This window comes from Lissotriton helveticus, chromosome 1_1 (genome assembly GCF_964261635.1).
Source record: "Lissotriton helveticus chromosome 1_1, aLisHel1.1, whole genome shotgun sequence".
NCBI classification, from domain to species: domain Eukaryota; kingdom Metazoa; phylum Chordata; class Amphibia; order Caudata; family Salamandridae; genus Lissotriton; species Lissotriton helveticus.
Window position 1 is genome coordinate 1,648,166,177 of NC_136057.1, and position 11,316 is coordinate 1,648,177,492.

Sequence of the window (11,316 nt, forward strand, 5' to 3'; positions counted from 1 at the left end):
GGAGTCATCAGCTGATTAAAGTCGACGTCAGGAGAAACCGGTCCGCAGAGACACAAATCAATGGCCCAATCGAAATCACAGGTCAGGCAGTGAAATACAGGCTGGACACAGGTGAAGTAGGAGAACCGAAAAGATAATCCATATGCCGTGCTTAATATCGCCAACGGCATTGTGCCATAATATTCTAGCATGCGATTGCGGAACAGTGTCAGCAGCTGCAGGGTCGGAGGTTGCATAGGAGGGACATCCATATTTAAAAATGTAAAAAAGCACAAGAGCGTCCGCTGGTAATGCAAGTAAAAATGCAATCCACGAACCAGAGTGGAGAAAATGGAATGAAAGGGAGCAGGGATGACTCCAAAGATTTTCTCAAATGAAGTCACGAGACCACTGGTAACAACTTTAAAAAAGTGTGCCAGGGATTTTGTGGAGGATGCGTTAAAGATAGTCGGAAACATGTTGCTGAAATTGAAAGGCAAACCTGTGTACGGGTGTTCGCTATGTGAAGTACGAAAGTTTCACGGGCCGAACTCAAGGCCACCTCTCTCTGAGACAAAAGAGCTCTTATTCTTGTCATGCCGTTGAAACGTGTCCCAAGGTTGGTATTTGTGGCCAGATTGAAAACTCCCTATGTTCATGTGTGGGAGGAAATAGAACATTTCTGCAGCAAATAACCCGTTCACTTACTGTTACGATAAAAGGAATACTTTTAATTAACTCAGAACAATCTTCATTATTGAGCATCAAATAACTACCATTTTCCAACAACTTGAACGTGGGGATGATAGCAGGAACTGGCGTGCCTTGCAACACGCAAGCCATATTTGGTCGGTGTTTGTTGCATGAATCGTGTAACTGTATGTGCCTACACATTAGTGAATGATCTGGCGTCTCAGTGCATTCCTCTCCATTCAGATAAACTTCTTGATCATCTTTGAAACATCTGTATGTGTATGGAAGCGACCAGACCTCATGAACAAAAGCACTACCTAAAGGTTCATAAAGACCTATTGGTATATATTTCATACAATTTGAAAACTTATATAAAGCAAAAGGCAGCGTTATTAAACCGTGGATAAGGCATGTTGCCAAAAAACCCGCAATCCTCTGCTGATGATGTCACTGAGCATGTCATGAATGATGTAATATGTGACATCATCAGTAGTGGATTATGGGTAATAGTATCTCTAGTTTACTCCCCTATAGCTGTCTTTCTTTTAACATAAGTGTGTGTTTCCTTCCCTTATACTTACTGTTTTTGGTTCGCTTCCAGTTCGCGTACCAGCGAGCGAACTAGGAAGCGAACTAAGAGAAATAGAGGTTGGCACAGTTCCAAATATTGTACCAATTTTTTAATAACGGGGAGGTAGTTCTGAAAAGAACTTTTTTTTTTATTTTTCTGAACATTTTTTTAATGTTTTTGAATTTTTCGGAACAGTTTTATATTTTTTTGGGTTTTTCTTGGAGGGGGCAATGAAAACGATTCATTGTAAAGGGCTCAACAGGAGCAACAAAACAAAAAAAAGAAGTATTTATTATTTTGGGCGTTTCGGACAAACTTGCATATGATAGTCAATAGCTCTGTTGATCAGAGTGATGCTTCTTTCTCCGTAGGAAATGAATCCATCGCAAAATACGCAGGTGTGTTTTACTTCACCAAATCTCATTTGTATATTTGGCACCATCTCCCTGCCCTCTGGTCCCGTTACTTCCGGTACAACAGATCTTCTGGCCATAATAGGGAGATTATCTAGGTCGTTCCGAAACTGTGCAGCACTGTAGTTGTTAGGATGCCACCTAGTCATATGGCGATGCATTGTGTAGTTTCCGAAACTGTATTTTTTGTCGGTCCCTCTGGACAGTCTATCTTGACATATAAGGCAAGTTACGTATCTTGCATTTACTTTTTTCTGACCTTTGGGAATTTTAAAAAATTGCCAAATGAAGTTTTCTTTCCGGTGAGACGTCTTGGGCTGCTCAGGCAAAAACTGCCTCTCTTCGTGCTCGTCCTCCTGTTCCTCTTCTTCTTCTTCTTGTTGAATTACAACTTGAGCAGGTGGTCCACTCTTCCTTGGATGTGGTGGAGGTGGTGGGGAAGCACCAGCTGAAGCTACTAAAGAAGCCATTGCTCAGTGATCACAAAGGGTCTTTCTCTCACAATGATGAAAGTCAGAGTGAGGAAAGAAGGAGGGATTTTCATCATTTGGGAAAAACAAGAGTTCTCAACCAATCAAAAGTGTTCATTTTAGATTATATGACCTAGTCTTACATCATTAGGAAACCAAAAGTGAAATGAACCAATGAAAAGTGTTATTACCAAGTCACATGACTTGCTGTGTTTACGTTAAGCGCTTTGCAGGGCCTCCCGGTTTGCTTCCAGAAACCTGCGCTTTGGCACTCGCTTCGCGTACCAGTTCGCTAACGTAGCACGTCATATGACGTATCACGCGACAACGTGGAACGTCATGCGGACGGGAGGCGTCACGATGTTGTTTTCTAACGCGGCACTTGCGGTAAAGAAACGTTTACCGGCTCGCGGTCTATTTCGCGGCATCAAGGTCAGCTAACGGGAAGCTTCCCGATTCGCGAAGCGGGAACGAAGAAAAAAAAATATTTTAAAAAAAAATTATTCATAAACATATAAAATATATTTTTGGATTTAAAGAAGAATACATTTTACAGCTACAGATATTAGCTGTTAAAAAAACAATGAAATTCACAGAAAAAACCATAGGTTATAGACCATATATAGTTAGGAATTAGCATTTACAAAACCTTGAAAATTCACTGAAAAAACCATAGGTTATAGACCATATATAGTTAGGAATTAGCATTTAGAAAACCTTATTTCACTCACACAAAACCATTGAAATTCCATATATAGTTAGTTGCACTAACTATATATCGCGCACCCGCAATCCACTGCTGATGATGTCACATATTACATCATTCATGACATGGTCAGTGACATCACTGATGACATCACTGATGACAACATCCAGTGATTATGTGTTTCTGTAAAGTTTAAATATGTTTTACATATTGAAGAATGAGTGGATGTATAAGTGTCTGAATGAAGGTTTTAGTAGGTGCGTGATTGACTGTATGAGTGAGTGATTAAATGCGTCTTACTAAATGCACGGGTTAGTGACTAAACTGTCTGAAAGTGTGCATCAGTATGTCTGTTGTTGTGCAAGCTGCTGCATGTGTTGATCAGTAGCTATATAAGTAGCTATATGGGTTATTGATTGGTTGCACAAGTATTTGTATGGGAGACTGAGTGTGTGTATGGCTGGCTGGGAGGTGTGTGACTCTGTGCAGATCAATGTGTACTTGTATCAGTGATTCTATAAGAGAGTAAGTATGTGTTAGTATATGTTTGAAAATGTAAGGTACTCTATGTTTAACTGTGTAGATTAGAAAATGGAAGTGTGATTGATTCTTTACAGGACTGACTAGGTGTGTGAGTAACTCCATGGATGAGTGGCAGAGTGTGAGTGTCTGTATAGGTGTATGAGTGCATATGATAGTGTTGTAAAGATGAGTGATTGTATGTATGAATGATTGTATGGGTGAATGAGTGAATGTGTGTGTAGACGTAGGAATCAGTGAATGCGTATGTAGTAACTAGTATTGGTGTGTCAATGGTTTCAAAAATTATACTCTGTATTTAACACTGGGTGTAACAGAGGTTATATTAAAGTTGAGGAGATGCATTGTATTGTCACATTAATGATATCATCATTGATGTGACCATTGATGTCAAAAGAGATATCATCAGTGATGTCATTTGAGATGTCATCAGTGATGTCATCAGTGATGTCACTGACCATGTCATGAATGATGTAATATGTGACATCATCAGCAGTGGATTGCGGGTGCGCGATATATAGTTAGTGCAACTAACTATATATGGAATTTCAATGGTTTTGTGTGAGTGAAATAAGGTTTTCTAAATGCTAATTCCTAACTATATATGGTCTATAACCTATGGTTTTTTCAGTGAATATATATATATATACATATATATATATATCCAAACCAAAGTCCCATCCCTCTTATTCCAGCGAGAAGGAAACACCACAGGTACAGACCATCAACATATTCCGATAAATCCAAAGGCACAGGTTCAAAGTTCCATAGTTTATTTTATATTCACCCAAGTGAAACAAACAAGTGTCCGCCCCAGATGCGTTTCGGTCACCTGATATATATGTTTCACAAAGTTTTAATCCACTGCATGAAAACTCACTCCACAACAAGGTCATTCCACTGAATTCTTTATTGAGGCAAACCAGCACTGGCATCCAGATAGTGAGTTACCTAATGCATTTCGAGGAGGTGTTTTGGATACTATCCACGTCAGACAGAGACGTGGCACAGAGGCCCGCTTCATAAGTTGGCCCCGGACGTTGCTGGCTGCTGCTCTGGCAGTTTTTGTTTTTTCTCCGAGGTATTGGATGGTCCGCGGCCCGCCTCTGCATCCAGGATTAATAGATGGTGGTGATACGTAGGGCAGGATGCATTGACACTCCTGCCTCTGCCTGAATTAATACCTGGAATTTGGGGGCTGACATGGTGTTGGGGACCAAAGGAGACCCTGAGTGGACAACCAAAGCAGGAAATTGGCATGTTAGATACACCGATGATCATCTTACATCCCGCCTATCCATTTCGACTGTATATCCCCCCTGCAGGACCTACCTGGATCGCTGGTGCATCCTGGGACCTGCAGTTCTGACGACTTGCGGGATGGTTAGCAAACACTAGGGAAGGGGGCGGAGCGGGTCCCTGCCAATGGGGAAGTTGCGGGACTTTTAAAATGAAGATGTATCAACGCCTCCTGAACATTAAGGCATCGGAAGAAGGCCGAGACAGGCCGAAATGCATTATGCCGCAAAACTCTATTAAAGGTGTTTCCGAAAAGTCCCCCGTGTGGCCTCAGCTCTTTCAACTGGAGGAGGTGTTTTATATATATATATATATATATATATATATATATATATACATATATATATATATACATATATATATATATATATATATTCACTGAAAAACCATAGGTTATAGACCATATATAGTTAGGAATTAGCATTTACAAAACCTTGAAAATTCACTGAAAAAACCATAGGTTATAGACCATATATAGTTAGGAATTAGCATTTACTAAACCTTATTTTACTCACACAAAACCATTGAAATTCCATATATAGTTAGTTGCACTAACTATATATCGCGCACCCGCAATCCACTGCTGATGATGTCACATATTACATCATTCATGACATGGTCAGTGACATCACTGATGACATCACTGATGACATCTCAAATGACATCACTGATGACATCACTGACGACATCTCAAATGACATCACTGATAACATCTCAAATGACATCACTGATGACATCACTGATGACATCTCAAATGACATCACTGATGACATCACTGATGACATCATCCAGTGACTGTGTGTTTCTGTAAAGTTAAAATGTGTCTTACATATTGAAGAATGAGTGGAAGTATAAGTGTCTGGACAAAGGATTTAGTAGGTGCATGACTGAATGTATGAGTGAGTGATTAAATGTGTCTCACTGAGTGCATGGGTTAGTGACTAAACTGTCTTAATTTGTGCATCATTATGTCTGTTGTTCTGTAAACTGCTGCATGTGTTGATCAGTAGCTATATGATTAACTATATGGGTTACTGATTGATTGTCCAAGTATTTGTATGGGAGACTGAGTGTGTGTGTGGCTGGCTGGCTGGGAGGTGTGTGACTCTGTGCAGATCAATGTGTGCTTGTATCAATGATTCTATAAGAAGGTAAGTATGTGTTAGTATATGTTTGAAAATGTAAGGTGCTCTATGTTTAACTGTATAGACAAGAAAATGGAAGTGTCATTGATTCTTTAACAGGACTGACTACGTGTGTGAGTAACTCCATGGATGAGTGGCAGACTGTGAGTGTCTGTATAGGTGTATGAGTGCATATGATAGTGTTGTAAAGATGAGTGATTGTATGTATGAATGATTGTATGGGTGAATGAGTGAATGTGTGTGTAGACATAGCAATCAGTGAGTGCGTATGTAGTAACTAGTATTGGTGTGTCAATGGTTTCAAAAATTATACTCTGTATTTAACACTGGGTGAAACAGAGGTTATATTAAAATGTGAGGAGATGCATTGTATTGTCACATGAATGATATCATCAGTGATGTGGTCATTGATGTCAAATCAGATGTCATCAGTGATGTCATCAGTGATGTCATTTGAGATGTCATCAGTGATGTCATCAGTGATGTCACTGACCATGTCATGAATGATGTAATATGTGACATCATCAGCAGTGGATTGCGGGTGCGCGATATATAGTTAGTGCAACTAACTATATATGGAATTTCAATGGTTTTGTGTGAGTAAAATAAGGTTTTGTAAATGCTAATTCCTAACTATATATGGTCTATAACCTATGGTTTTTTCAGTGAATTTTCAAGGTTTTGTAAATGCTAATTCCTAACTATATATGGTCTATAACCTATGGTTTTTTCAGTGAATTTCATTGGTTTTTTAACAGCTAATATCTGTAGCTGTAAAATGTATTCTTCTTTAAATCCAAAAATATATTTTATATGTTTATGAATAATTTTTTTTTTAAATATTTTTTTTTCTTCGTTCCCGCTTCGCGAATCGGGAAGCTTCCCGTTAGCTGACCTTGATGCCGCGAAATAGACCGCGAGCCGGTAAACGTTTCTTTACCGCAACTGCCGCGTTAGAAAACAACATCGTGACGCCTCCCGTCCGCATGACGTTTCACGTTGTCGCGTGATACGTCATATGACGTGCTACGTTAGCGAACTGGTACGCGAAGCGAGTCGCAAAGCGCAGGTTTCTGGAAGCAAACCGGGAGGCCCTGCAAAGCGCTTAACGTAAACACAGCAGGTCATGTGACTTGGTAATAACACTTTTCATTGGTTCATTTCACTTTTGGTTTCCTAATGATGTAAGACTAGGTCATATAATCTAAAATGAACACTTTTCATTGGTTGAGAACTCTTGTTTTTCCCAAATGATGAAAATCCCTCCTTCTTTCCTCACTCTGACTTTCATCATTGTGAGAGAAAGACCCTTTGTGATCACTGAGCAATGGCTTCTTTAGTAGCTTCAGCTGGTGCTTCCCCACCACCTCCACCACATCCAAGGAAGAGTGGACCACCTGCTCAAGTTATAATTCAACAAGAAGAGGAAGAAGAGGAACAGAACGACGAGCACGAAGAGAGGCAGTTTTTGCCTGAGGAGCCCAGGACGTCTCACCGGAAAGAAAACTTCATTTGGCAATTTTTTTAAATTCCCAAAGGTCAGAAAAAAGTAAATGCAAGATACGTAACTTGCCTTATATGTCAAGATAGACTGTCCAGAGGAACCGAGAAAAAATACAGTTTCGGAAACTACACAATGCATCGCCATATGACTAGGTGGCATCCTAACAACTACAGTGCTGCACAGTTTCGGAACAACCTAGATAATCTCCCTATTATGGCCAGAAGATCTGTTGTACCGGAAGTAACGGGACCAGAGGGCAGGGAGATGGTGCCAAATATACAAATGAGATTTGGTGAAGTAAAACACATCTGCGTATATTGCGATGGATTCATTTGCTACGGAGAAAGAAGCATCACTCTGATCAACAGAGCTATTGACTATCATATGCAAGTTTGTACGAAACGCCCAAAATAATAAATACTTTTTTTTTGTTTTGTTGCTCCTGTTGAGCCCTTTACAATGAATCGTTTTCATTGCCCCCTCCAAGAAAAACCCAAAAAAATATAAAACTGTTCAGAAAAATTCAAAAAAAGTAAAAAAATGTTCCGAAAAATAATAAAAAAAATATAAAACAACAAAAACAATTTAAAAAAAAGTTCTTTTCAGAACTACCTCCCCATTATTAAAAAATTGGTACAATATTTGGAACTGTGCCAACCTCTATTTCTCTTAGTTCGCTTCCCAGTTCGCTCGCCGGTACGCGAACCGGAAGCGAACCAAAAACAGTAAGTATAAGGGAAGGAAACAGACACTTATGTTAAAAGAAAGACAGCTATAGGGGAGTAAACTAGAGATACTATTACCCGTAATCCACTGCTGATGATGTCACATATTACATCATTCATGACATCCTCATTGACATCATCAGCAGAGGATTGCGGGTTTTTTGGCAACGTGCCTTATCCACGGTTTTATAACGCTGCCTTTTGCTTTATATAAGTTTTCAAATTGTATGAAATATATACCAATAGGTCGTTATGAACCTTTAGGTAGTGCTTTTCTTCATGAGGTCTGGTCGCTTCCATACACATACAGATGTTTCAAAGATGATCAAGAAGTTTATCTGAATGGAGAGGAATGCACTGAGACGCCAGATCATTCACTAATGTGTAGGCACATACAGTTACACGGTTCATGCAACAAACACCGACCAAATATGGCTTGCGTGTTGCAAGGCACGCCAGTTCCTGCTATCATCCCCACGTTCAAGTTGTTGGAAAATGGTAGTTATTTGATGCTCAATAATGAAGATTGTTCTGGGTTAATTAAAAGTATTCCTTTTATCGTAACAGTAAGTAAACGGGTTATTTGCTGCAGAAATGTTCTATTTCCTCCCACACATGAACATAGGGAGTTTTCAATCTCGCCACAAATACCAACCTTGGGAGCAGATTTCAACGGCATGGCAAGAATAAGAGCTCTTTTGTCTCAGAGAGAGGTGGCCTTGAGTTCGGCCCGTGAAACTTTCGTGCTTCACATAGCGAACACCCGTACAGAGGTGCAGACCCTTTTCAATTCAGATTTGCCTTTCCATTTCAGCAAGATGGTTCGGACTATCTTTAACGCATCCTCCACAAAGGCCCTGGCGCACTTTTTTAAAGTTGTTACCAGTGGTCTCGTGACTTCATTTGAGAAAATCTTTGGAGTCATCCCTGCTTTCTTTCATTCTATTTTTTCCACTCTGCTTCGTGGATTGCCATTTTTACTTGCATTACCAGCGGACGCTCTTGTGCTTTTTTACATTTTTAAATATGGATGTCCCTCCTATGCAACCTCCCGCCCTGCAGCTGCTGACACTGTTCCGCAATCGCATGCTAGAATATTATGGCACAATGCCGTTGGCGATATTAAGCACGGCATATGGATTATCTTTTCGATTCTCCTACTTCACCTGTGTCCAGCCTGTATTTCACTGCCTGACCTGTGATTTCGATTGGGCCATTGATTTGTGTCTCTGCGGACCGGTTTCTCCTGACGTCGACTTTAATCAGCTGATGACTCCTATCATTACTCACGAGTTGGTTTGTCCTGGCGAAAGGATTATGGCTGTGGCATTGATGCATGGACTAATTGGTCCCTGGAATTTACTGGCGGCAACACAGTCTTTCTTGGAACAGAGCTTTCTTGAAAACCCACCGAGCTGTCCTCTGATGGTGATAGAGGATCCGGTGCTGGGAGAGCACGTATGTTCTTTTCCGCTTTTAAATTGGATGGCTGAACTCTTTTCGGATGAAGACGGTGACTTCCTATTGGAGGCTGTTGCAGCTTATTTTGCATACACAGTTATGTCATAGACCTTTTTCATTTTTGATATGCTGAGTACTAGCATTTCATTGACAATTCATTGACTTATTTGTCAAGTTTTTATTATTTAGCTTGCCTATTGGCTTAAGACTCGATAAAGTACTTGGCTGTTTTATTTTTCTTTAGCATTAAATTTTCCTAGTTTTTAATATTTTACCTTGCGGACCGTCCACATATAAAGTTGCAATCTGCTCTCATGAGATGGCACTTCTATTATCTTATTCAGTTCGTTTCCGGATCATGGGGAGGTGTCATCTAGGTCCTGGATATCTTTACACCGTGTTAAGTTAGCATGGGCTCATTACCGGTTTAAACGCCATTTTTCCTTTTTTGCAACTTCTGCACACGACACTTAGTTGTTGCTTTAGCTTTCAACCTAATAGTTCATCGTGATTTACATGAGAATAATATGTTATTGCTCTACTATCTGCTTTACTTGTTAAACTATATCTGTACAGCGAGTGCTGAAGTTTCAAGAACAACACGATACAGAATTGTTATGAGGTCTGATCTCCACGACTTCATACTCATAACATAAGTGCAGCTTCTGCCAATTCTGGGCATGAGGCGGGTTTTATATTGCTTTGCCGAACACACATACACAACACTTGATGCGGTTCACATGAAGAGAGAGCTGGTGTATGCTGATGTGATTCCTTCAAATCTAAGACACTAAAGTATGGGCACGCCCTAAACCAACACAAAGAGACCTTCTTAGCAAATAATATAATATGTGTATTAGGGAGGGTGAGATATAAGCAGCCGCGGGCCGTGGAGGGAGTTACGATGGGGCAGGGAGGCGGGGAGGGGGAGGGGCAGGGTGGAGCCCTCTCCACCCTGCCCCTCCCCCTCCCCGCCTCCCTGCCCCACCGTAACTCCCTCCACGGCCCGTGGCTGCTTATAAGTGTTGATAACTCTTATTCATTTACAGCATGTTAACATACTGTCACCATTCGCTTTTTATGTACTAGTAACTATGCTGGTAATTTTGCTACTGATAATATGTGTACTTGTATTATCTAAGATACTACGCCTGAGAAGACGGCATTAGTAAATAAACATTTCAAATACACATGTGTTCTTCTTAACTCCATGTTCTGGTTTCTAAGAAATATATAACGACCGACTGTTCATGAGTTCCACGTATCCTGAGGTACTATAAGTTCATATTCTGGATTGTCTAAACATTGAGAGTTTGTTATATCCAATGTGACACTGTACCTAGCTTGCTAAGGGGTTTTTGAGTACTAAGGTGAGTTTTGGGGCACCCTAATTCGCCGAGGTTCCAATCCTCTGTCCACAGTTCTGTGTGAGAACAGAAACCCTGCAACAGGGGCACCCCCGACCCTTCCTGGAGCTTCATCACACTTGCGATACAACTCCAGCAATGCGCCACCTTTACGGCACAGTTACATCACGCATCTGTGCTGTTTTTGCCCCATGATGCGCCGCATTGTAAATGCAGCACACCATAGGTGACGGAACAGCGGCACAGAATGACTAACACATCCCTGGTGATGCGCCAGTCATCATAAATCTATCCCTATGCTTCTTATCTTGTTCGAGATGAACCGCCATATGTATCATCAAAGTTTTTTGCATTTCCTAAATAGCGAACTTTAAGGAATAAATAGCGATTCTTTACCATTCCTAGTTTGCGATTAGCTATTTGCTAATTACAAATTACCCATT